The sequence below is a fragment of the Betta splendens genome, chromosome 2 (genome assembly GCF_900634795.4).
Source record: "Betta splendens chromosome 2, fBetSpl5.4, whole genome shotgun sequence".
NCBI classification, from domain to species: Eukaryota; Metazoa; Chordata; class Actinopteri; order Anabantiformes; family Osphronemidae; genus Betta; species Betta splendens.
The window spans coordinates 10,065,142-10,090,332 of NC_040882.2; the positions used below are offsets into that span (position 1 = coordinate 10,065,142).

General features: G+C 50.2%; 1 protein-coding gene across 6 annotated transcripts in view; it reads right to left on the reverse strand.

The window, feature by feature from the left end:
* Positions 1 to 25,191, reverse strand: part of LOC114843160 (beta-1,3-galactosyltransferase 1-like) — a 71,141-nt gene that overhangs the window by 26,042 nt on the left and 19,908 nt on the right. For 2 of the 6 annotated variants that reach the window (XR_008692588.1, XM_029129419.2), the window contains exons 2-3: positions 23,740 to 23,851; positions 10,824 to 10,876 (exon numbers count right to left, since the gene is read on the reverse strand). The gene's annotated coding sequence lies outside the window, so the exon portion shown is untranslated. Of the gene's footprint in view, positions 1 to 10,675; positions 10,793 to 10,823; positions 10,877 to 15,354; positions 15,658 to 23,689; positions 23,711 to 23,739; positions 23,852 to 25,191 lie in introns of those variants that run through there. The other 4 variants (XM_055502545.1, XM_055502546.1, XM_029129429.2 and 1 more) reach the window with 4 other exon arrangements.

Below are 25,191 nucleotides of genomic sequence, written 5' to 3' on the forward strand. Positions count from 1 at the left end.
TACCACTCGACAAGGCTTGAGATCTTTTCCTTTCAATCATCTTCTCATTGTGTGGACACATTTTTATGAGGTATTTGTGTTTTCGTCTGCGAAGCATGAGTAGGTGAGTCTGCAGCGGCTCCTGATTCAATCCAAGTGCACATGTCTGCAGCGTCTACCAGTGCAGGACTGTTTACTGGAGCCAGCCTAACGCTAATGCGGAAAACTAATGAATGATTTGGTTGCCAAGGTTACTTCTGCACATTTTCTGTTGATTGATTTGGAATAGGAGAAAAGCTTGGTGCCACTCCAGCCGTTTGGTTTCATGGCAACCAAGGTTCAGAATCCAACTACAGAGCTCAGGGGGATCAACAGACACTCTAACTTTCATGCGATGCATGTGTGCAAGTTTATTTAAATCCAAATACAGATCTGTAAAAGCCTTTAACACTGACCAAAGGCGCCACGGCAGATTTACTTCCCTTGGTGCGGTGCATCCACGGGAACAGAGCTAGCTTACAATTAGAGAAACCCGAGGCCCTGAGGAAGGGTTCTGCCAGAGACGGATGCAGGCAGGTAACCAGGTTTCCACTCAGCCTTTTAGTGCCACACTGCAGGCACTCACCGCTTTCCTACTGTCAGCAGAAGGAACATCACTACTGGAGCGGCGGCGCCTAGAAACACGTGCGTCCAGAACCCGAGTAAAACCGAAACCAACACAAAAATCTCCTGCAGACTTCAAAGTAATTCACTACACACGTTTCTTACAGCTCTGTCCGTCAACTCACGTCCCACTCGCGCTCGAAGGAAGCAGGCTGTTCCGTCTGTAACAACAACTGGTCCGATTACTGCTGCATCCAGCTGCATCCAGCACCCAGGCTCCTTCAGGTGAACCCAGTCAGGTTTTATAGAGTGCCCTCCATCACTGGCACTGCTTCAGACATATTCTTAATTAGCAGAAGCTTTAGCCGCACTCTTTAACGTTCCCTTTGACCTTTTTCATTTTCTACATTCATCTCACAAACACAGACCATAATACTCAGAAGGCCTTTCATTAAATGAGATTGGTGTGATGAAACACACACACACACACACACACACACACACACACACACACACACACACACACACACACCTGTGTGGACACGGTCCTCGTCTGCGTGAAGGACGCAGGTGTCGGAGCATCCGACTGACGATGACAAACTTTCCTTTGGAGAAAAATTAATTACTTTTGGATCCCTCATGAGCGCCGGCGTCATTAGAGCCTTACACGAGCCGACATGTAAAGCGCCGTACGTTACACGCGCATCAAATGTCTCCCGCGGAGCCGGCGTTAAATTACACCGGCGTGGGCTGGCAGGTCATTACACTGCATGGCAGATCATTTTCACTTCCCTTTACCAGGGCTTGTTTTACTCCCTCCTCTCATTTCATGCACAATAACCTTTGCAGATGAAGGGGCTTACAGCTGAAGTGATACAACGCATGAGTTATTGCCGACTACTTTATGGCATTTCCATATTACATTTTTAATCACATCTACAACCTGCAAATGGCCGAATATTTAGAGATCCTCTTCAACTGGTTTAATGTGATCAGCAGGTTGAGTTAACTCAGAGTCAGTGATTTTTAAACACATTTACGCTGCTGTTGCCTCCAATTCAAAAATGTGTTAGAACATTTTCACTGTGAAGAAATAATAATTGAGTGTGTGTTAATTATGATGTAGTTAATGGCTTTTCTTATTTATAGTATAAAATCAGCTTAGTCTCTCTCTCTCTCTCTCTCTCGCTAATTGTGCCTCAGAGATCCATTAGAAGAACTATAACAGGGTTTAATATGGAGGGGAAGCTGCTTTTCTCCCTGTCACGTCTTCACACAGGTCCTCTGTAAATATTCCACATCCAGACCGGCGTCGGCCGGATCAGCATCTCTGCCAGACAGCCGCTGTCCAGATACGCATCACACATGCGTGGCTGCCGTTTACAAGCAGATCTGTTCGTCTCTGCTGTCTGACGGGTATATTTCATAAGCCTCGGCTGCTCCGACGACCCTGCAATAAAGTGGCTTCTTTGGTTTTTACCTGAAACGGCACCTTCGCCTATAACTCGCCCGATTAGAGAGAGGACGTTCACACAGGAGTGACGCTGCTTTCATTTCATCATATGGAGGCATCTGCATCAGCCTTTTTTTCAGCACAAGATCAATAGCGTAAAGGACATGTCAAAGGCATCAGTGGATTATGCTGAGATGTACTGGCGGGTGTGAAGGTCACGCGTCCGTCCATCCATCAATAACACGCACGAAAAGCCAGAGGCCGAGACGTCGGCTCCTGGTGCAGAATCTCAACTGATCCAAGAGAAGACGGGCGCTCGTAGTGAGAGGCAGGAGATCCTCCGCGGCGCCCGCACGCTTTGATAAGCCAGCGGCCCGGATCAGCGCCGCATCCGCCCGCCACAGGCCGGGGGCCCGCGACCTCCGCTCGACCCGGCGTCGACCCGGCACCGCCCGCTGCGAGGACGCGGTGCAGCCGCCCACGCGCCGCCTCGAACGGCTCCGTAACATCAGTCGTGCTGCTGGTGGAGTCGCATCAAAGCTCGAACGTCGGGTTGGTGCAGGAAAGTTTCTGCAGCTTGTTGTCTCAGCGTGACAAAACTATTCAAGGCTTATTCTCATTCCGCTGCGCTCTCTGTGCTGTCGGTATTTAAATTACCCTGAATTAAGAACCTCAACGCTTTTTAATGCTCGAGAGGCGCTACACTGAAGACCTGCCGTCATGTACTGCAGCAGGCAGCCGTACTTTGTGAACTCTGGCAGGTGGAGACCTTTCATTTCTCAAATGTCACCTTTCCACGGAGGCAGACTTGTTGCCAGGTTTGCACACCGTTTATTTCTGACTCAGCCGGTGGCTGAAAACGAGTTCAAAAAGTCCAGAGTAGCACAAACAGCGCTCAAACGAGAACATCATGTAGGTGTTGAGGACGTGCTGCAGCGGAAGCCCGCATCTCTCCGCCATCAACTTTTCTTGCGTGGAAGCTGAAAGCTGAGGTGACATACTGAAGTTTGGGCTCTCGCCCCCGTCTGTGCACGTCGCCCGTGTGCTCCTCGCGTTTCCGCCGTTTGACACTAAGACGAGTGGACAAGGTGGGGAAAAACTCAGCCCCGGCTGTATCTCCATCCTTCCTCCTTCTCCCTTCACACACGTGTTCCTCTAACTTCCCCCTGGGCTTTCAATCCTCCCTGACAGCTGGGGCTCCAGAGTCCCTTCTTTCATTTCCACTTCGATTACAGCCGCCTTTGTGGACGGGAGCCCCCACCGCACTGCGCATTTTCAGGTTGTCCCATGAAAGAGCGAGCCCTGCGCCGAGCAGGAGCCCAGGCTTTCAGTCAAAGGAGTGATCAACCGGTACAGCACCTTGATAATCTCTCGCTCCCGTGTCTTGAGTCCTCCCCTCGCTTCCCGGACAAGCTGTGAGTAATGACAGCGGGGTCTGAGCCAGGCCGTTTGGCTGTGTAATCCCTTTCATAATGCCCTTCATTGGAGGGCCAGGGGTCATAAATAAACAACAGAGCAAACGTGGCAGCGTTGCAGACAGCTGGGAGGATACGTCCAGGCAGGCACATTGTAAATTGGTCTTGCTTGCGAGCAAGGGCGGGGGTTACGGCGCTGATGACTGAGTGGGCCACACGGTGCATGGTGTGACTGCTGCACACACTTATTATTCTGAAGATGTGATGGGTGGGGAGGGAGAGGAGGGAATGCTGAGCGGCAGAGCTGTCTAGGGGTTATGTTGCCCGCTGGACCTTGTGATGATAGGACGCTCCCATGGGGAGATAGGGGACCTGGAGACAGCCTCCCGCCGCAGAGTGCGAGCGTGTAGTCGAGTGTGTTGGCGAACGCCCCCGCGCCCTCACGCCTGTCAGCCGCGGGCGTGAGGGCAGAGGCTCAGAGCACATTCGCGAGGCGCCGCAAGGTCACCCGGAGGCCCGGGGCTCGGTGTCAAAACGGAGGACAGGAGGTAGGCAGGTAGGTGGGAGGAGCCTCGTTACTGTCTCCGTGGGGGGCACGAGGGATGCGAGCCCTTCTCCAGTCCTTGAACTCGTCCCTGTTCCGGCTGCAGCGATGACTCGTTACCGGACTGATTCTCCTGCTGCTCATGGGGTGCTAGTTCTAGCAGAAGCTACGGTAGTTAGCCTAGCAGGTGTCTGGACCAGAAACAGCCAGTTCTTCCCTGAGGTAGATGAACATTAACACTGGTCATGGTCATAAATAAAAACCCGTATTTGGGATTAGAGATGTTTGAGGTCCCTGAGACCTTCACCAGGAGCTCTGTTTTTCCCCTTCGGTCGAACCTTTAAGAGCCACACGAGAGCGATTCAGCTCCAAAAAACGTGTGGCTCCCACTCAACGCGTGCCTCTCAGCCCACGGATGTGCCACGGCGCTGCCCCTTTCCACTGGAATTAGCCCGTGAACGCCTTTTACATAACGCGCCACCGACACAAAGTTCTCAGTGAGCTGCGCAGCCCACTTCCAGCCACATGAGAAAGCCACACAGCCTGCACTCCCACAGATAGGAGGGAGCGCGTGCGGCGGAGTGCTTACGTCCAGAAAAACAGTCTTTGGGCAGAGCTTTGGAAGTTTGGGGCTGTCTGATCCAGTTTAGTCGCAGCAGCAGAACAGAAACGTCCTGAAATGTGAAAGTGAATGTCAACGTGTTTACTGAGACGAACGTGATGGGGGGGGGGGAAATGGTGGACAAAAACAGAAACACACATGCTCGGGTGTCTTTCCTCGCTCTTTGTGATTCTCTTTAAATCTTACCTCAGTTTTTCCCTGTGCTTTGCTATTCACTCTGCTTTATTCCGCCTCCTCTCCCCCTCAAAAAATACAGGAAATGTGAAAACGACCCAGTGGATAAAGCCGGATGAGATAAATGGCCCTTGAATTCAGCTTTTTAAACTTACTCCTAATTTTATGCAACACCAAAACGCTTTTGTGCCAAAGTCCGAGCCCCCGCGTTGGAGCCGACGGCGTTGCATGAAAGCCCCCTCACGAAGCGCCGTCAGGACGTGGAGGGAGGGTCTATTCATCTGCGCAGAGTTTAGCTTTATCAAAGTCTCGCACGGTCGAGAGTGTGCAATCGCTCACACAATACACAATAGACTAAAGGATTTGGGCGAGGAGAGACGCTCCCCGGCTCATTCCTAACATCAAACACGCTGTCCAAAGAAATCCACGCCGCCGCCGCCACTGTGTGCGAAAACACCTCCAGGAAACGGCGGAGCGCGGGGAGAACAAGAGACAGGCGGGGGGTAAATAGTCCGAGCAGAAGTGGGCAGAGGAGATTTACAAGGCCAGAGGGGCGGAGAATGGAAAAATACGCCCGAGTCTCGCTCAAGAGCTTTCACCTCGATACCTTGTCGCCCAACGATAATGTGCACGAAGCTGCGCGTGGTTCATTTGAGCCCGCCATTAAATAACCTTGACAGGAACATACAACCTACACAGCTTCAAGCCGAACCCGGCCTGTCCTTTAGCGAGCACTCACAGAAAAGGTCATGCAGTAAAATCCAAACGGCCGGTTCCTGTGGGTGATTACAATATTCAGTCCGCTGGACACTAAAATAGTGGGATTATTCCTCGGAGAACCTCGACAGCAAAGGCCATGGAAGCCGGGTAAATGCTACGGCCTCCTAATGCAGACAAATGTGGATTTGACTTGGAGAAAGGTCAGGTGATCAACAAAATACAGAGAAATGATCCCGGACGCCGGCTATCGATAAGTGATTTAAAGGCAATCAGGTGCATAGTTATGAGCTACTGTGGGCGAACGTGATGGACAGACCAGTGAAGCACTGGATCGATACCAGTGGGTGAGATAAACATGGTGTCTCCAACCAGGGAGGGACTCACTGACAGCTGGTCGGACATCAGTGGTGTGAGACGTGCAGTTTATCACTCACACCGTAAACGGAGCAGCAAAATAAAAGGAATTTTTGGAATTGAAAGAATAAAACCAGCCAACCTGGCGTCTGATGCTAACACCAAGCCACCGCTCATCCAACCACAGACCTTTGGTTCAGTTTAGCACATCACTGCACAGCTGTCAAACACTGACACACATCAGCTGATTTTCATCAAACACTAAAGTTCTCGAGATGTGAATAAGCTGAATTTACATATTGTGCCTTTAAGTTGGGTCACTTGATGTTCTCCCCACTCTATATTAAAGGCGTTTGTCTCAGTTGTGTAAATCACGGCAGCTCAGTCCTGCATAAATCACCTCCATCATCACGCGTTACGCTTCGGAGGGACGACCCCTTCAGGCCCCGCAAATACGCAGGAAAACAAAGACCTTTGTTCTATTGAGCTGCATTTTGTTTCATGTCTGTTAAACTGTTTACAAGCGCGAGCAGGACTGTGATGTTCCCACAAGCCGACTGCAGACAGCCGCTGGTGACTGACTCGCTCACGGGCCCCTCGCGACGACGCGTCAGCCGAAAAAACTTTAAATTAGCAGGCGAGAAATGGAATCTGGGAGAGGAGGGATCCACTCGGCCGATTTCCAAACAAAAGCAGCAGCGCAATCGTCACTTTAAATGAAAGCTTCATTTGTCAAGAGGCGCTCTGACTGGTGGAGCTCTCCGCTCGTGTGGAAAAACACGAGCCCGGAGTCGCAGCAGGTTGAAAGGCCTTGGCGAACACAAAGGCGCTGCTGCTGCACACATTAACCCCGCTAACAGCGAGCGACCAAAGGTTCGGCCCGAATCAAGGTCCGTGCAGTCCTGGCCTAGAGGTAAGGTCACAGCTAGCGTGAGTCCAGACTGCGTCATCGATCAGGTCGATGCTGTTTTGATTTGTTTAACGCGCTCGGCATCGGCTGAGAGAGCAGCCTGCAGACAAAACCACCGGACACGTCGGCACGGCGCCAATGCTCCAGCCTCATCACACGAGGGAACATTTTAATGCCGGTTTCATCATCACAATTGGAAGCTAAAGTAAAAGTAAAGACGGAAGGAGGGCGCGTCCGTTGCACCCGCAGCCCGAGGTTCTCCGTGCTGCTCAGCCTGCCGCCTCCCGGTGCACGAAACGCGGTCGAAGAAATGAAAGGTTTCGGACGCTCAGCTGAAAACGATATAGAAGCTTCGCCTCCTCCTCCGCAGTTCACACAGATTTAGACAAATGTGTGTTTTACCCAATAGACGGAGAAAGTAAAAAAAATGAACAGAGTGCTTTCCATTAAAGCCAATATATATAATACATCACCACACACACCACAGTCAGTGTGTGTGTGTGTACGTAAAGTACTGCACTAAAATACCAGGTTACTGTGGTCCCAGTAACAAGCCCAGTCCTCCGTTTAAACATCAGTTGTTTAATCAGAGACATCAAGTTTCTTGATTCCAAACCTGAATGCTCAGTTATACTGTAATGTCATTGGCTTAAACAGTTTTAATGAAGGAAAAAACGTGATGGGATCTCAGCGTGTCCTCGCTCCACTGGATTTCTACTCTTCGATGACAGAAAACTGAGCTCTGCATGCGGACGCGTGAACCTGCTTCACAAACTCCTTTGGAACTGGAACTTCAGACTGATATCACTGCTTCACTTTTCGATTTTCCGACACATACAGTAGCGTCAGGATGATTTTAATTCCCTGGACCCTGAGCTGGCAGCTGCGTAGCGTAGTCCTTTATGAGCAAAGGTTCTAAAAAGACTAATCGAAAATTAGCTATAGGGCTTTTAATAACTCTGGGTTATTGATAGAACCCTAACAATGAGTCAGGGTCCACGGGGGTGGGTCTCCCCCCCTGCAGCGTCGTCCGACCACCGTCAAACTAAACTCTGCCTGATTTGCATTTCCAGCTGGAGCCCGCTCCAACCCGGGCGTGATCGGATATCTCCAGCGCAGAGAGAGAGCGTGCGTCGGGAGAAATCCAGAGGGGCCGGCTGCTGTGAGTCACATCTAAACCAACAATTAACCAGGGCTTGAATTAATGGCCCCGCGGAGCACTTGTTCCGAGGCAGACACATGCACAGTCCTCCGGCTGCCGTGTTCAAAGCGGCCTGGCGCTATTGTTTAGCCACTCGCTGATCGCCAATTGAAGCCCCAGCACAGTTTCATTAAATCTGACAAGTATAATCTTTTGAGATCGGCCTTTCCCGCTGTGATGTTTGGGAAGCTTATAGAACACTCACTTCATTGATCTGAAGACACTTTGAGAAGCCCTAATTTCATTCCCACGCTATAATCACAAATAGACCCTTTGAAATGGAACGACGCCAAACAATGCCAGTAAGTGAGTGAGTCAGCCGCGCAATAAAAGCCCTAATATGTTTATCATTGTTTGGAAATTGCGCGTCCGTCTGTGTGTGCGTCTGCCCTCGTTTCCCCGCCTGTGAATCTGCCGGCGCAGGAGGCCGACGGGATGTCGTGGAGGTAAATTCCAACGCACTCCGCCGTGTTTGAGGATAAATTACTGCTCTCATTGACAACCTGGACCATCGGCCGCCGTTGCTCCAGTCCGCCGCCTCCCACTCACGTCAGCCTTTCACCTCCCACAGCGCTCACACTCCCCCTGGCTTCACTTAACACTTAACAATAACTCAGCCGTGACTGATCAGTGAAAGCAGCTAATGACTTACAGCCGTCGCAGGGAAACACAGGCGCTAACCGCTCGCACGCCTCCACAGCCGTCTGAGGCCTCCCTGGTCATTCATCCTGAGGTCAGGTGCGTAAGTCGCTGCCGTCGACCTGTGGCTGGCGTCTGTTTACGCCACGTGCAAGGGTCCTTCGTCCGGGCCAATGGTGGGTGGGGGGCGGAGCGCCGCTGGGCGCAAGGACGGGGAAGGATGTATGAGCCACGGGCGTAATGTATTCATAGGGAAAAAGATGGAGAAATTGGTCCTGAGACATGATGAAGTGGCTGCTGGGGTGTCTTTGATAGATTATGACGACCCTACACAAATAGCGCCTGCAGCTGGATCTCTGGAGTGTATGTTCAATTAGGCTGTCAGCGCGGCCCGGAATAACACATGGGCCCAGCCACAGATTAATCCGTTTATTAGTCAAATTCATACTACTTTGGTTTGGAGTAATGTGATGAAATCAAAAGAGATAAATTACAATAAACGGTGATGCTTAGAGTAGTTTGTAATTACCAAACCATCGTTAAGACACCAGTTAACCAGCCCAGAAGAACGGAGCACGGCGCATTTTACCCAGTGACCACGAACCCGAAGCCGGATCATCTCAACAGTCTTACAAATGAATCCATGTCAAGTCCTGATGGAAGTGCCTTCAATCCTTGAACCGGCTGAATAAAGTGCTGCAAAGTGGACTGTACGAACATGTTCATGCAGAATTCACAGCAACGCTGTCTCACTCTGAGTTACAGCCTGAGGCCCGGCCACACATTTAGTCCTTTTTACTAAATATTTCACCAGCAAGTCATGCCTGAATCAGCCACAGTATCTACTACTACTACTACTACTGAACATACTGCACTAAAATACTAGCCAAGCTCAGTAACGGGTGTAGAAACTAGCGTTTGGGTGTGATTAGAGCTTTTCATTATCTTAATGTCTCTCGCAAACACAATCGCAAATGACATCATGTTAAAATACAACAAATAATAAGGCCAGAAAATGCAAATAATATGCAGATTAGTAGCATGATTCATGCCTTAATTTGCCGTGCTGAGTGGTGATTAGGTGAGTGGGAGTGAGCCGCAGTCACTATTACTCAGCTATGGCTAAAACAGTGCGGCGAGGGGAGGCAAAAGCTGCCAATTTCCTCATTTACCCAGCGTGAGAGATGACCTTTTCAGAGACTGCGCCTGTGGAGCCCAGGAAGCGCGCGCATAAAGGGGATTTGAGCATCTGACATACAGTATGTGCGCTAACTGATAGCTCTCTGCGGGCTCCTGCCGATGCTGGAGGAGCAGCGAGACGGAAGAAGGAGCAGGAGGCATGATGGCTGCGTTTAATGGCTTATTTAGGGAAGCTCTAAACTGCCTCCGCTCGGCTGTCTAGACGAGGAAAAAGCCCAAAACACAAGTGTCCTATCGGGGTCTTCGGGGACAACGGCAAGTCTAAATGAAGACATAAACCTCACCCCGAGCAGCTGTCGAAATAACAGCAGCTGGCGAACGGGACCTTTACTGCCAATAAAGACACGGTTATGATGACAGAACCATCACAGTTTGTCTGCGGTGAAGCACCAGTCAGAGACTGGAATTGATTTCTGCTCAATTAGTAACTTTTTCCCAATTAGACTCCTGGCTTATTATTTTATTTATTTACCTATAGAGCTGTCAAATGCTAACACATCACACTGGACTCGTTAAACTGAATATGGATAATTCTTTTTGTCTGTGTTTAAATATGGACACATCAAATTCGTAATGACTGGAGTAAAAAAGGAACCTCCCCCGTTCATGGAAGCTGTTACGAAACTACATATGTACTGTGAGATTACAGTGGTTCATCAAAATACCATTAGTTTTTATCATCATCTCATCCAGGTGAAGTCATGTGTAACACATCTATAACACATGATTGTGCCGCGCGCCATGTTTTCTCCTCCATCGTTAATTTAGTCATTTCCTTTGATGACGGCGCTGAGCAACAGCCCCAAATGTGAAGGTGCTAAAGCCCCTGCTTCATTAAACAGCAAGATTGAAGTGGTGAACCTTTAAAGGCAATGATAACTCCCATCCGCGGCGTCTGCCTCAGCCGAGCGGGCCGCCTCCGTCTCCAGACCAGAAATAGGCCACATCCCTGAGTGAGCAGCGATTTGACAACCGGACAGGAAGCCGAGGTCAGTGTAGCATACTGTACCTGACACAGCTGCATCTTCAACACAGTGTGGGCTCCGGCTCGTCATAGCAGCTCTGAAAGACAATAGGAGACAGGGTCAGGTCAGAAACATGATGAAGACTCCAGACAGGAGGATATAGAGAAAAGCTGTTTTCATGTTCGCATCTAAAACCACTTCCCAAATAAACATGTTTTATGAGTCCAAGACACCACCCTGAATCTATTGAAAGCATCTCTTAACGTGAATAAATAGAGTTGAGCTGAGAGACGATCCCATTCTGTCAGGAAATAAAACAATGAATCAACTCGATATGTCCTCGCCGAGCACACGCACCCATTACAGCAGCCGTATTGAAGCCCGACGCGACTCGAACGCATCTCCACACAGACCACGCAGGAAGTTTTAAGTGTAATCAGCAGACGGCTCATCAGCATGCAGCAGCCGCCGCTATCTCCGAACCACAGCAACAAACAGGCGGAGGGGGAGGAGGGATCTATTGATGTCTGCTCTTTCATGAGAATGTATCATTCAAGACCCACTTACACCCTGAAAAGGTCAAATGAAAACTCTCTCATATCAAATTGAGTTTTTCACTTGATTAATAAGCTTTGTGGCGGCTGCCACGCCTACGCACGCGGCTTTTCAAAAGACTTTCAGGTTTTCGTTTACCTTCAGGATGACATTGAACTCAGATAATCCGAGGCTAATTAAAGCGTTTCGAAAAAAAAAAGTTTCAATTACTCGATTTGCCACAATCAACATGGCTTTTGTGTCTAAACTCTGAGAGAATGGATGTGAGGAGCTGACAGGATGTGCTCCCGATCTGCTGAAAAACAAAAGTGAAGCCGTGTCTGAAATCATCCCGTCATTCATTCCGCCTAAATAAAAGATGCTCTGGGACAACAGCACGTCATTCGCTATTAGAGGCCTCACCAAAACGGCGATTACTGAGCACTTAACCAATAGAGACTCAGTGTGTTCTTACTACAACATCGGATATGAGCTTCTTTCTCACATTTAGACATAATTGTACTCTCCAAACTAAAACAAACCACAGGAAAATGAAGATGCTGATTGAGCTAGATGAGAGCTAAAAGGATTTTAATAGCTAGCTCTTCCTCTGGGAACCATGCATGTCTGATCTATAATATGTCAACTGGTGAATTCTGTGATATTCAATTAGGTAAAGGGAAGTTTTGTTGTCCTGGACGGAAACGAGTGGTGACGAGAGTCATTGATCAAGATTATTCTCCTGGGGATCATAAATGTCTGTATCTGCTGAGGACAATGAATATTCGCACAAACCATAATGTAAAACCCTCAGTAGGCAATTGAGGAACACTATGAACAGGATGATTTTCTTATCTAGCTTTGGATAAACCTACAGTACAAACATTTTGTCTGAACAAACAAAGAGACAATGACATAAAAGGGTGTTTCTTGAATCTGAACCAGTGAACAGACAGGCCAATATTGCCACTGTCCGAGCCACACTGCACGCAGATGGAAAGAGTGGGGCAAATAATAGCAGAGACCGTGATGGTCTGACTGTCACACTGCCATTGAGTTTTAGGCAGAGACGGGGAAACATCACGTCAAAGTCAGGATGGAGCCCCGTCACTGCTCCCGCTAACAGGCAGGGAGCACCGTGTGCCGGGTAATTGGGAGGAAGTTCTGCCCTCGGACTTGAGTGGCACGTCTCAGGCCGCGGCGCAAAGTCAGGTACCGGATCGGTGCCGAGGTGCAGCGAGCTGTCAGCTCGGCACCGGAGTCATCACGGACCTCCATTAACAAGCAGCTCAGGCTCCAAAATAGCTCCCGCTGAGGGAGTACAGTGTGCACACGCGGGCGACACAACACGAGCCGCCACGCGAACGCTCGCGTGCGGCGGCGGCGGCGTTGGCGCTCGTGGGCCCTCACACAGACTCTGAGGAGGCAGCTGATGAGCAATCACCTTGCAAATTGGCTTAGTATACGGATGCAGAGAAATACCTATTAGCGCATTACAAACATACTCAGGTGGCCTTGGCACAGCCCTGCCGCGCTATACAAGCTAATTCACATACTTTCCCTCATACATTTACCTCATTGTGCAAATGCCATTAACATAATTTTACCGATGGCGCCATTTGGAATGCATTACGCCCCCTGTCAGCGTGCTAATCAGCATATTATGAATTATTGCTATCATTACAGTGGGTGGCAGAGAAATAACAATATGTCTTAATTATTCAAGAATGAGGAATAATAAAGGGAAAGCAAATGCACCTTTAGTTAGTGCTGCCAACTGTCATTAGAGTTCGTATCTGTCTCTGCCCTTTGGGAGCATAACTAGACTCTGTTTCTTTGTTGTGGAAATCATTTCTAAGGTCGTGATGACATATGTGCCCCCCCCCCCCCCCCCCCCCCCCCCCCTGCCTGTATTGTGTTGTTTGAAAGAGAGAGAGGGAGTCAGAGAGAGCTTGAAGAGGAAATTACCACAAGAGCCCACTAAAAAGCTGCTTTGCAATTGATTTTTCCCCCTCTTTTCTTTGAGTTTGAATTTCTGCAGTGTAATTGTTATTGTGTCTGCCTGCCGTTAAAGCAACAACTGGGGAGAGGGGTTGTGCTTTGGTCATTTATTAGGTTTAAATCATCACTTTTTGAATGTGAACATATAGTAGATCTGTCACTTTGCTTCATGTGAGGCTGCATCAGCATGCGCAAACACAGTGGTTTCCTACAGTGCGTTCACCCGTGAAGCTCCACCCGTCCTGCTTGTGCAGTAGATGGGCTGATTCGCTCTGGAAACCCCTCCCTCTGCGGCCGACGCTCCACCTGGCTCAAGGTGACCTACGCCCAACATTTGCTGCAGCTTTTAGAAGTTGAGCTTACAAGCACACATTTGTTGCCAGTATGATTCAAGTAGCACACATAAAAAACAGTTACAGTGTTGGGATTTTGGATAAATTGTAATGGTAGTAAATGAAAGATGATGGTGAGTCCTTGTGTGGGAACCTGGCTGTCAAATGTCAAGGCAATCACTCCAATATTGCTAGAGATATAGTCGTTCACCGGCAAACAAGAATGTGAGACTCGTGGTGCTGATGGAGAGGCCACTGTACTGCATAGCGTATCCTCTGGGAACTATGAATCCAGTGCAGTGGGTTTTAAGGTGGACCACAGTTGAAACATTGATTGGTTTCCGTCCTACGGCTCTGTGGCCACGAGCCTAATGGGAAATTTAAAAGTACTGAAGTTACAGGAAATTCCAGCTGCACACAAACATTCTCCTGCTCATGCAAGAACATTTTAATGGTAAATAAAAGTTTCAAAGAAGTCTGCAAGTCACCTTCTGTCAACACTAATTAACCTCATGACTGACGACCACAGGAGACGCAGCATCCACGAACGGAAGACACCAGCGATGATGACAGACGCTGATGTATTTGTGAGGGTGAGAACACGAACGTCATCTGACGCTGATGCTTCTTTTGACTATCCACTCATCTGACAAACACTCTTTATTAGTCTGTTCCCCATGTTCAAAATGGATCGTTTTAGCGGAATCTCAGCTTGTGGAGGTCAAACTCATTACGGGAGACTGTTCCTCTGAGAGCCAAGCTTCAGCTGAAGCCACAAATACAGCAGCACTGCAGGGTTCTTGTGACCTTTCCCAACAAGGAGCAGTTCAAATCTCCCTGATAGAGACATGGTGATTATAGCAGACCATGTGATGATTCACAGCCAAAACCTGCCCCCATCAAAGGAACCACAACCAAATCAGTGAACACGGCTTCAGGGGGACGACTCCTACGTCACAGGGAAATAAGTGGAGCGATTTCGCTGTTTCTCTCAGGTTCTCATCTAACAGCTGGCCGGCCTCACATCTGTCACCGCTGTCCCTCACGACGTCCGGTTAACAACAACCCCGTCTGGTCACGATTAAAAGGCGTCTCCGCGTGGCCTCACAGGTAGAAGCGGCTCCCGTCAGATGCTGATTTTCTCCCCAGGGCCACTGAGATAATTAACTTTCAGCTCGGAGGCGTCTACGACTTCCTGTCAGCTGCTGTTAGCGGCGTCTGCAGAGCCTCACGCCACAGACAGACGGCAGGTATGCTAATGGCGTTCGATTACCGCGCTCGCTGTTGTTTGTCTGTCTCTTATGACCGCGTGGGCGCTTCACGCGCCTCGCGCTGCTGTTTGTGGGAGACTCACCGTCTCGCTCACTCACAAGCTGACTCTCCTCTGTCCATCATGAGCTTTTTCATAACTTTTTCATAACAATAAGTGCACATTTTAAGCATATAACGACATACAGAAACATCAAAATGAACTCAATTTTCAAAATTCAAAATAGTAAATAAAACGACAAATTACGTGAGAAAATAAAATTCATTAAAGAGGGGTTAACATTGTTTGATCACCTAATCAAGTATTCAGTGGTGTTTGTCACATTATCAAAGTAACAGCATCATATGGTGAATGATGTGCTGAACCTTTTTTTTTGGACCACAAACGACCCAGATGTAATTGGCAATGACCCAGATCTTCATTATTCTAATGACGCACCTGAAGCAGACAACACACCGTCGCCTCGTCTCACGCCTTCCCGGCTGTCACACAGCTGTAGCCTTAATTAGCCGACCTTTCTCACGCAATCGCCATTATTAAAGTCCAAATTAAGAGTTCCAGGAGGAAGTGATAGTGTGTCCATTAAATCCTTCGGCACAAAGACGTGCTTCTGCCCAGGACCCTCCAAGTCGTCATTGATCTGGAGGCAAATGTCAAAGAAAAGATCAGCCCGCTGTTGCTCCGAGGAAAGAAAAGATTGTTCAGTGTAAGCAGTGGAAAAGGACCAGATGGCGGCTCAGTCGAAACTCTTTCACCGCTCCAGTAAAATGCTAAATTACAGCCATTTTAAACCTGCAGCCACTAATATTTTTCACTTTTTGAAAATCTTTTCTGATGAAAATCAGTCAAGACGACCCGTCAGTCACATCCTCCTGTTCTTGTACTGAAAGTGGGCCTTTATTCAGTCCATGCCTGGATTATTACCAGTCTTCACAAGCCTCTAATTTGTTATTGCTGCTTTTCCGATGGCCGCCGTGGACCGTGGCTCGGTGTTTAGCTGTCATCCACAGGCCCGGGCAGGGATGTAGAACACGGGGCTGCAGGAACGCGTTCGTCTTTGTACTCGCTGCTGAATCAAGTCGTGGAACACAGATTTCCAGAAGACTCAACCCAGATGGAGATTTGCTCAACATCCTTCTACAGCATTTGTAAAACACCGCGCTCGCATTTGCATCTCGCACCCGGCGAACGGCGGAGACGGCTCTCTTTGGTCTTCACCTATTTTTCAAGCTGTTGATGCACAGTGAATCCGGAAAATTACGCATCCGCTGTATCAAACCGCGGCGTGTCCTCCCTCTGTTTGCCTCTGCACGCTTCCTGCCTTCAGTGCTCAGAGAGCAGCTGTACTCGAGAGGGAGAAATAGGTCACCTCTCCCCAGATCGCCTCTCCAGCCTGCGACTTCGTAATGATCATGATTAATGAGTGAGACGCCATCTTCAGGCGTTCCTCGACGTGGAAGTGTGTCATCGCCATTGTTGCGCACGCGGCCCGCGACCCCCCACCCCCCCGCCACCAGCGCCCTGCTCCCAGCACACAACATGATGATTCCCTGATGTCGCCACCTCCATGTGATCCTCTAATTGGAGCCCTCCCTGGGGCCAGTCGGTGTTATTCTGAAGGCAGCGCGCGGTTCCTGAAGTTCTGTCAAAATCTCATTCATGAGTCTGAAACGTGAACGAGCAAACAAATGTTGCCCGTCCTTGAACCTGTGAACTTCAAAAACATGAAAATACTACAAAGTGAGCTCTACTCTTTAAACTTACAGAAAGATCCAAACACACACACACACACACACACACACACACACACACACACACACACACACACACACACACACACACACACACACACACACACACACACACACACGTAATCATCCTCTACATCTCCTGCTCCACTGGATTCTCTGGTATTTGACTGTTGGGAAGAGTTTTGTGTCACAGTCTTTGTGCTTTGGAGCAGGACTGTTACACAGCAACCTGTGACATTTAAAAGGATTTTGCCTCCTCCTCTGTATTATTCATTCACTTCAGTTTGGAGTCTACTGATGCAAAATCACTGAGACGGAATAATCTCAGTTTGTTTAAAGACCCACTAACTAACTTCGGATGGTCTTCTGAGAACCAAAAGCTCATTTAGGGTATTCATTTTGTGCCTTGGCTTCTCATCTATTCGCTGTATACTGTGGTAGAACAGAACCAGTTGCTGTCCAGACTTTCTATTCAATTCATGCAAAAACACTTTTATTTTATCAGCCCATGAACTAAAACACGTCTTGTCCTGTGTAGGAAATGTGTAAAATATTAGTTTAAAAGTTTCTTTGTAAATAATAAAGACGACGCTTCAGCAATGTTGCTGATCTCTCGGATCTCAGAATTACATTAAACTACTGCGGCAAAGAAAAGAGGAGCTTAATGCAGCTTGTGTAAACCTGTCCATTATATATGCACACAGCTTCCGGGTGAAATAAATGAGCGGCTGTAGCTGCCGCTGCCACGCGGAGCTACAGGTACAGGCTGACTTCGCTCCTCTCTTTGCTTTGGTTAGAGCTCTACAGCATCTGTGTCCTCATCATCGTTGACTTTCCATTGAAGCCCTTCTCCTCCACCTCGTCTCCCCTGTCAGGCAGAAGAGACAAGCCCTTGATGAGCGCACCTTTGATCTCTGTGAGACGCGTCTGTCCCCCCCCCCCCCGTTTCTCCCATCATTCCCCTCTTTGCTCGGGAGCTGTCAAGAGTTCTGAAGGCTCAGCCCGTCCTTCATGCCGCCAGACCCCGTCTGCGCTCGCTTTCATCCCCACCGCGTCCCACAAGGACCTCGGCGCCACCCAAAGTCTAGCCTGAGCCAAGGAGGCAGCGCCGCCCCTCCCCCTCGGCCCTCTGGGTAATCATAGCCGGCTCATTCTTACAGTCAAAGTGCAGCCATTAACAGCAGAGGGGGCTCATTTCTCACTGTTAGCGGATAATTGTTGTAATCAGTCCACTGACAGTGCGGCATGCGGACGCCGCGGCGCCCCGCTCGGTCCCGCGGCATTGATCAGGTTCCTACATTAAACGTGAATAACAAACAGGTCGACGCGCGACTTCTCCGCGCGTCTCGTTATTTATTGAACTGTCAGCTGTGAGACGGCCAATCAATTCAGGCCTGGGGGGGGGGGGGGGGGGGCGTTTCAATCACAGTTCAAGCTCTGGTTTAATCTTGTTATTTACACTATGTACTCCGAGTCGCCTGTTTGTCACCACTCGGCGGATCCCCCGGCAATATTTCACTTTAGAACAACAGTCGGGCTCCGAGGTCCCGCTGTGGGATTCGAGCGTGTCATATCTGGCGCCCGGCATTTCTCATCTTCCCGTGAAGAGACTCGCGACCGGCCCATGCCTCAACAAAGCAATGAGGCGAGCTCCACTCACTCCCTTGTGCTATTACATATTCAATTAAGTTTGCGGTCTCCTCAGTAGTAATAGTGATGAATACGCGGGCTGTTCATTTCTTTGTGGACACAGAGACGAAGGCTCGGCCAAGCGCGAGAGTCGAGATTCCTCGTTGGGGCTCGGGACAATGTGTTCTAAACGAGATGCTCATGGGCGTCACGGTAACGGGCCCATAGTGCGTCACTGGCACCAGTCACCGCAGGCAGGCTCTCCAAGAAGGAGGCCTTAATATGGCACAAACATACGGCGCAGACACGTTTGGCAGCGTAAACGGAAGCGTAAACCTGATGAATGTCACCTGTTCCTGCAGAAGCAGATCGGATTGCTCTGCTTTATGTGCGATCGCCATCAGAACGCGGCGTCTGGGCCGGACTCCGGGTCGCGAGCAGCGGCCTAACGCCGTGGCTTATTTCACAAATTCACAGTGTTTGAAAGAAAAAAAAAACACCTGCTCCTGTAGATTCTTGTTAAACTTCCTCCATTTGTGTATCGGGCTCGGAGCACTTTCACAGCAAACTCAGGAACAGCACAGTCTGTTCTCAGCCCAGACACAAAGCTGAAGTCTTTACATCGTGTCCAGACCAGCGTCTGCTCCATTACAGTAGCATCTCTAACTCATTGTACTGTATGTGCATTTCTTAGGATTTTCAAAATGCCAGCTACTTTTTTTTTGTCAAAAACTCTGAGCTACAGCAGTAATTGTAGAAATCTCCTACCACAGAACAGTGATACACATTAAATTAAACAATAATTAAATCAGTTACACCAAAGGAGTTATAAAACAATGGATGTACGTTTTCAGAATACTGGAGAAAACATTTTTTTAATAATCTTGTGTTTCTGTTGGTGGGGCAGCATGGTGCTCTAATGCTAGCGATGTTGCCTCGCACCGATGAGGACCGCGGTACCTTCCTCCCTCAGGTGCCTTTCTGTGTCTAGTTTGCAGGTTGCAACTCTCTCTAGGGTCCTCTCTGGTTTCCTCCCACAGTCTAGAGACACGCTACTGTCGATGCTGTAGGTGTGAGGGATTGTCTATATGAGGCCCTTACAGGAATAAAGTGGCAGAAGACGAGTGAGATATGTTTTTGTATTTTATATCAAGTATAAAGTAGCACAATCTTTTGAGAAGTGTATTCATTAAGCATTTGGACGTAGCTGCAATGTTGGCTCGTCGACATCCACACAAAATGACCAGCTCGTATTAATACTCGTATTAACATAGCACATGAGTCGCGTGACACGCGAGCGGGAACGTGAACGAGGGTTCTCGCTGCACTGCGGCGCTCCATGAATCACCAGCGCTGCAGCCGTTTGCCCACGAACATCTGCAGCTCCCAGAACAGGCCCTGATGAATGGCTGCTGGAGTGAGCGCTAAACGGCTCGTTTGTGGAGGTGCTGTTAAATAGTTCCTGCGACTCAGCATCTGCTGCTGACATTCAAAGCGTCGAGGCCGCCCTCACCCCCCGACCGCGTCGTTACAGTAGGTCCACCTGGACGGTCGAGTTCAGCCCAGTACAGAAACTCTGCCACGTGTACATTATCATGACCGCAGTGTGCGATGGCGTCCCACTGGTTGTCACCGAAGGATGACGTCATCGTTCCCGCCTGCGTCTTCCGTGACTCACGCCTCGCCAAACAAAAGGAGGCGGCCAATCAGCAGGAAACGCCACGAGCGGCGAGAACAGCTTGCACTCCGCGCGAAAGCGACCGGTCCGCTCCTCCAAACTTCTCCTCTGTGTTCCAGCAGGGCCATTAGCAGATCCGAGGAATCGATGGCTCCGAGGACGTGTGAGAACTAAAGTTGTGAGCAACTAACAAACTCCGGCGAGACGGAATTGTTTTTCCCCAGACGAGCGATGCATCACGCTGTGACCCGATGATAAACGACAGTGTGTTTTAATGCTGCGGCATTCGTCAGCTCGTGTTTTGCCAGAGGTTGGCATATCCCCTTAGCGGTGGATAATTTGTTTGCAGGAACTGAATTAACGCGGCTGGAGTGTTTTTTTTTTCTTTTTTAATGAGGAAACCATCATCCATAAAGATGGCATCTTAACACTCTGTCGATGCGACGATAGCGAAAGAACTCCATCAGTGAAGGTGGATCACACCGAGTCAGAGTGTGAGTCTGGGTGCCGCTCGTGCGTCAGAGGCCCGGCTTCATTATCCTGGCTCTGTTACAGCAGCACGATCACACTTGAAGCCGCGGTAACTAATATTTTACACGTGGGACAAGACGCGTTGTCGCTCAGCTGTCGCTCAGCAGCCTGTCGTCCTCACACTGGGCCAATGTGGAGTCTCTACTGTATCAACCCTGGTCACCACCTCGCAAAACTCAGAATGTAAATATAACAAAGTTGACCTCTGACCTTTAGCACAGAGAGAGCTACAGCTAATTGCACAGTAGCTTAGCATCAGCTCTGAGGAGGAAGGCCTAAAGTGTGTAGTCCTATAAGAGTGACAGCATGTCACGTGTCATCACTGTATATGCGTACTTGTATATAAGTGACTAACCACTTCTAGTGAATCCTTCTGTTAACAAACAGGTGGAAACACGCTGTTTCCGCATCTCAGACACGATCAGTTGATCTCCCAAATTTCCCAACTTCCCTTCCCGCCTCTCTCTCGCAGTGAAGATCCACCACCGCGACAGTCACCTGCACTGCACCCGGCTCCAGGAGCGCTGCCAGAGAGCGACCTTCCCGCAGCCGCAGCCGGCGCTCCGTCTGGCGGGGGCTTCGCTTGGTGCGGCAGGGCGCTGTCGCCGGCAGAGTCCCGGGGGAGGGGGGACGGGGGGGCGAAGCAAAGAACACAAGGGCCGACGCACAGACAAAGAGAAGGGCTGGAGCGCTGACAGCGGGATTTAAAGGAGGAGGAAGTGTAAAGGCTCCAGAGACAGCGAGTGTGAGAACCCACAGTGCGAGGTGAGAAAGTGAGGGAGGCACAATGAAAGGCGGGCGAGCGGAGTCAGGCTGACTCGCTCCCCGAGGCCCGTCTGAAAAGCGCTCTTTCGCCTTGTGTTCTTGGAAGAACCGGCATCAGACGATAGGTTCGCGGCGGCGGCTGAGCGGACGTGGACTCGTGGACGCTCCTGGCTCCACTGCACGCGGCCACGGCCAACTTTCATGTTACAGGATTAGGAGGGGATCAGTTCCCTGGATCAATAGGATTACGGCTGTCGTTGGCCCCTCTGCGACGGAAGCACCGCGGCCTAGAGAGGAAACAAAGGGCCGCGCCGGGAGAGGCCTGCGAGCGCCGCGGCGGACGCCCCGAACAAACTGTTGTTCCGAGCGGGAATAATCTGTACTTGGAAGCGGACTGGAACCAAACTGCCCGCGGCACAACATTAACAAAAACACACAGGAGAAGAAAGCGGGGAGAGCTCCGCGCGCTCAGGGAGCTCCGATGGAAAAATCACTCGGCGTAATTGGCCGGCGCTCCCTGTCCGTCCACCTGTGCCGAGGAAGAGGAATATGCTGGAATACGTGCACACAGACACATTGTCCAGTAATTGGCTACTGTTCGGGGCAGATACGCGAGTCGATACCTGCCATCAAATCCACTTTGAGCTGCTTTCAGCCTATTTCATCTACTGAGGGCGAAGCCATTTAAAACCCGAGGCCTGCGGGGTAAATTATAGACGCGTGCTCTTTGCAACAACCTCCATTTGTTCTCCGCCAACACACTCACACACACACACACACACACACACACACACACACACACACACACACACACACACACACACACACACACGTGAGCACACACACGTGAACACAAGGGAAGTGCAGCATTGCTTCTTGCAAGGATGAGGTTTTATTCAGTCGCTACTGGTTTATGAAGCTAATTATTGGTGGCACTTTGGTTTAAATCTGTCCACATCTGCTGCACATGTAAACCTGGAGAGAAACACACAAAGCTATTGTATTGCCCAGGTATGTGTGTGTGTGCGTGTGTGTGTGTGTGTGTGTGTGTGTGTGTGTGTGTGTGTGTGTGTGTGTGTGTGTGTGTGTGTGTGTGTGTGTGCGTGCATGTGTGTGTGTGTGTGTGCGTGTGTGTGTGTGTGTGTGTGCGTGCATGTGTGTGTGTGTGTGCGTGTGTGTGTTTGCCACCAGCTCTTCACTTCTCTCCAGCTCCAGATGGAGTCTTGCAGAACAGTGAGGGATGAAATCATGAACAGCAGCTGTCAAATCAGCGAGTGAAGTGAACAGGAAAAGAAACGCAGAAGAAGAAAAAACAACAGAAGGGCGGACGGATGCGAGTCGCACGGTCGCCCCTCGCTAAGGTGGAGCTGGATTGACAGCCAGCGAACGGCTTATTGGGAAAACGGAGGCGTGATTATCCCGGAGCGAACGGCGCGTCGCAGCGCGAGCCGGACTTTCCCCGCGGCAGGTGGTCCGGGCGTCGCCGGCGCGAAACACTGCGCGCGCGTCGGTGGGGGGGCGGGGCTTGCTCGGGGGATCACGCGGCCAGCGACGCACCTTCGCCGCCGCGTGACGCGGACCGCCGCCTCCCCCTCTGCTTCGGATGCGCTCCTCCGCTAATTAGCCGACAGACTGTTTCTGTCCACCTGCTGCTGCCATCGTGAGTTATATCAGTGGAGATTAATGAGCCCGCTCCAGACATCGCCATAGAAACGCAGCCTATGCCGCCGCTCCGGCTTCACGCGGGAGCCGCGCGCGCTTGGTTAATCAGCGCGTCCTCACAAAGCCTCATCACATCCGTGTTGTGGAGTAGCACCACGGCTTCCTGCTCCATCCGGAACAGTTGTTCTTAAGCACGTGGCGTCGCCCCATTAAAATTCAATTAAGACCAGGCCTCTTGATAAAGCTTTTAAATGTCTGCGTGCACAGGAACCAAGCGTCCTGTCCGCTAACGTTCATCTGTTCCTCTTTAACTTTTAGCTTCCTCGGTGGACGGCAGCTGCAGAGGTCGAGTCCGTGCAGCTGTTCGCCACGTGATCCGGTCTGCGATTGAAACCTCCACGGCGGCGCCGGTTCCGCTTTTTATGTCCTCAAATACTCTCCGAGTCATCGGATCCACTCTGATGTTGGGAGAAACCAAAATAGAGCGTGTTCACAGATAAACAGAAGTGATCCAGGGTCGCATGTCGCCTTCAGGGCCTTTTCACAGCAGGACGTGTGAGCGCTTGCAACTGCTCCATTACTTATTTATTTCTATCGATTTCTGTTTGCAGCTCATAATTCTTGGTTTTAGGTTGTTTTCTGGATCACGACCTCACCAGAATAATTTTTAAATGTCACATACTGTGATGGATTATTAGACAGTGATGCTGTGCTCTGTGCAGCAGTACCGCACGTCATGTTCCAACATGGCGCTTACCCCGAGGACGCGCACCGATAACACGGCGCTTCCAGTGTGGTGCCACTGACCTGCACGGAGTCCTGACCCCCGGCCACACCGGGCACCCCCGGGCCGATAAGCGTCGACTGCGAGCCGGAGCCCGTTACCGGCGGTCGGCGCTGGAGCTCATGGAGGCCGAGGCTGAGGGAGAGAAAAGCAGCAGCGGCGTCAGTCTTGTTTCGGGTCTTGTTTCGACCCGTGCCGCTGAAAGCAGCGCGGCGGCGGTGACGGCCGCCCGTCGGCTCCAGCTCGTTCAGCGCTCCGTGCTTTGATAAGAGGAGAGCGCCGGTTCACGCCTCGCGCGGTTTAATCTTCCCTAATTAGCATAATTCCAGGCAGCTATGATCACATATGCCATTGGTTGGGTATTTAATTAGGCATTCCGTTAGAGCGCTGTTTATTTTTACAAGATTAAAGGTGTGAACAGAATCGGCTTGGCGGCACCGCTGGGACCGTCCTGGCTGCAGCTAAACACAACTTTAAAGTCTTGGGATGTTGATACTCTGTTGCTGGTTCAAACTCTGGTTTCTGTTCCTGTTTAACATCTTCGGGTTTAGTAACATTGATCACGATGCGTCACATAATGTTTCCACTGATGTCTCGTCTGTTTAAATAGGGTCACAACGTCTCACTTATTTATGAAGCATGGGATTAGACAAAATGGCCTCCTGTTTGGGGTCACAGGGTACACTGTCTGGTTGGGTCAAGTTATTGTGGTTCCTCCTGGAGAGAAACTAAACTCATCTGAAAGTTATGGAGGCTAAACAAGGACACGGTTCCAGCGGGAAGCTCGCTTCATCACTCAAGCCCCTAGCGTTGATTCTCAAAGCGGCCATCAGTGTCTGCGCACAATTTATAACAACTCGTCAATTTCAAAATCAATTCCGGTCTGAAGCGACTGTAACCCACGGACAAACGGGATAGAGTGACATCACCAGGCAGCGGCGGCGGCCGAACCATGCGGTTATTTAACATTAGGAGAGATGGAAATTGTGGAACATCTTCAAAATAAGAGTGTAGAGCACACACTCAATCAGGGCTCTAATTGTTAAACATGCAATTTAAAAAGCAGTCAGGATTCTGAGTGGACGGATTTGCTTCCCTGCTCATAATGTGGCCCTTGAATCCATAAAGCACCTATGTTCACGGAGTGTGACTTTGTGAATGACTGATTTATTTAGCTGCACCGAGCACAGCAGTTTTTATTTCTCTTTCCCTGCAAATTTTCTCCCAAGGCTGAAACCGAAGCGAGTTCCCAGCGGCGCTGAGCTTCTGGCTGCTGACACACACACGAAGGACGTCCTCCATCCGCTGCACGTGCGAACAGCGGGATTCTTCACGGGCCATCGCACCGAATGGCGAGCGGAGCCGCTGACGGGGCGGAGCGACGGGACGGAGCGACGGGACGGCTCAGGTAGACGTGAGAATCCGGCGTTTTGGGCCGATCCGGTCGCGGGTCTCGCTGTCGTCGGCACTTTCCG